The sequence below is a fragment of the Crotalus tigris genome, unplaced genomic scaffold (assembly GCF_016545835.1).
Source record: "Crotalus tigris isolate CLP2741 ecotype Arizona unplaced genomic scaffold, ASM1654583v1 scf7180000019070.2622420, whole genome shotgun sequence".
Taxonomy (NCBI): Eukaryota; Metazoa; Chordata; class Lepidosauria; order Squamata; family Viperidae; genus Crotalus; species Crotalus tigris.
Window position 1 is genome coordinate 2535335 of NW_024097360.1, and position 2654 is coordinate 2537988.

Sequence of the window (2654 nt, forward strand, 5' to 3'; positions counted from 1 at the left end):
AATACTATTTTACATCGCTTTCTGGGCAACCAGTCAACTCTTTGCACCATTACTTTAATTTTATTATGTTTTACAAGCTCACTAAATGAAAGAAAAAAAACAACCATCTTGATACTGATCACATAACACACTGACAAATGTCCTTTCAGCTTCAATACATGACATCAATAACTGAATCCTACTGTGATCTGATTGGCTCATTGCCAAAACAAGATGACACCTGATTGGCTCTCTGAACACTCATGCTCATTGGCTACAATCAGATGAAGGAAAGCTACCTGATATCAACCTAAGCAAGTTGTGCTTCCTTTTTCTGGTTATTTTCTGGTTACAGTACAGATAATTGAACAAACTACGTTGCATTACATTCTTGATTAAGTTATCTTTCCATTGACATATAATTTTATGGCACTACTCCAAAAAAAGTGTTATTTTAGCCATCAAACCTCAAAAATACACTTTCCCCAAGTTTCCACAATTTTGGCCACTACTGTATGTAAAGTTAGGATAGAATACCAGTTTTGTAACCCTCAAATCACATTACCAAAATTCAGTTAGCCTCATTTCTAAGAATTTTAGTTTTAAAAAGTTGATCTTTCAGAAGCCCTCCAAAATCTAAAAAAGAAATACTCTGCTCATATACATGGCATAGTTATATGCCACTCTGTATCAATGCTCTGCCCGCTAGAGCACTCATTTTCCCAAAAACTGAAGGTAGGAAAAAAAAGACAAGTCCCTCTCAGTACCTGGTTTGCCAGTCCCTTTTTCCCAGATATTTCTCCAACTATATTGTCTGATTTAGCACTGGGATTTCTTGTTGATATCCCATTCCAGAGTCCTTAGTATGGCCAAAGTTGATTCAGTGTTACTACTTGCTAGACTCGAAAAGGTTGGACTTCAGATCTATTACCTTAAAAATGTGCACTAAAAATTACCAATGAACCAGTTGCCTTTTTTTTAAGAATATGTAAACTTTATTCAGATTATCAATATTTGTATTGTTTACCTTAAAATCAGCTATCTGTTGTAAATTGTTAGTGGAGTACACATTAATATTTGTAAAAGACCAGTGAAATTTCTCACTAATGTATTGGTGGTAAGTACTAGAGCTGTGGAATAGAACTCATGGCAGCCAGTTGTATAGAACCAAGAGTAGAGCCATCGTATCTAGGTTGCAACAATCCAGACAACCACTAGGCAGCAATGTACATTATTATTTTTCTTGCCGTCCGGTTGGTGTCCTGATGTTTGAAGCCTGGTTTTGGTAGCCCTAGGCAAGAAATCACGAAGATGAAGCCAGCTAAATATATTGTTTTCCATTGTCTTGCAAAAACCTTAATAATAAAAACTTTTTGATTAGGGGAAGGTAATCTGACACTATCCAGCTATTTTGAATTTCTTTTCCCATCAGCCTCAAGTGGAAAATAGTAAAGAAATTGAAATTGAGAAGGCATTAAATATTTCGGCAAGAAGTATGTCCAAAACATAACCAAATCAACCATCAACATGAAACAAAATGTTTGAAAGACTATTTAGTCTTCAGGGTTGACTATTGAAAATTTGTGAAAAGATCTAGATGGACAATACTGTATCTAAGACCTAAGAATATTTTGCACTACAAGAGTTTTGCAATGAAGAGTGGAAAACATTCCGAAAGCAATTAAAAGATTTTTAGCCAAATCTTATCTATTTCAAATCACTTACCTCTGCCAAAGGGTGTGTTCAAATATACTGACTGGAAGGATGTCCAAATATGGAGCAGTTTCGGACACCCCTAGGGTAGCGCAAGTAACACCTCTGCTAGGCAAGCTGCAGTGGAGCCAGTTTGCTTTCAGGTCCAATTTAAGGTGTTGGTTATCCCCTTTAAAGTCCTTCCTGGCATGGAACCAGTTACTTGACAAACCATCAACCTGTTTCCCCCCACCCCCTCCCCATAAGGCAGGGAAAGCAGGCTGCAGATCCCATTGGTTAAAGAATTTCAACCAGCAAGATCTAGGAAGAGGGCCTTCTCTGCAATTGCCCCTACCCTTTGGAAACTTTTACCTCCAAAGGTGAGGCAAGCCAATTCTTCTGGACTTTCAAAAGGGTGCAAAGACCTGGCTACCAATTAGCACGAGGGGGTTCTAAGAGTGTTATGCAACCCTGGGAATGGCTTGAGAGTGCTCCCTTCACCTTGCTCACCTTTTCGCTCCGTTAACTTTTTAACTTTGATTTTTTACTTTGAACTTATAAATTTTAACCTTGTTTTTTTAACCGCTTGTAACTGTTTCTTTAGGTCATTTTTATATCATGTTGTTTGTAAACTGCCCAGAGTTGCTTAGGTGAGATAGGCAGTGTAGAATTTTGCTAAATAAAAATAAATAAATGAAATCAACTGATACTGTAATTTCAAATCATACATATATTACACCAGTGGCAGATAATGTCGTTATTTTTCATTGGGGAAAAAAGCAATAGAAATTTGTCCGTACCTTGTCCCAATAAGACAATGCATCCTTTCTCTTTCATTCTACTAAGACAATAAACAAAAATGGCTATCCAAGTAGAAAACCTTCCCTTTTTGTTCATGGATGGAATTTTATATATATTGACGTGAATCTTGAGTACCGCACAAACTCGACTTTTTGTCAAATTGAGAATTACCAAACTAGGTG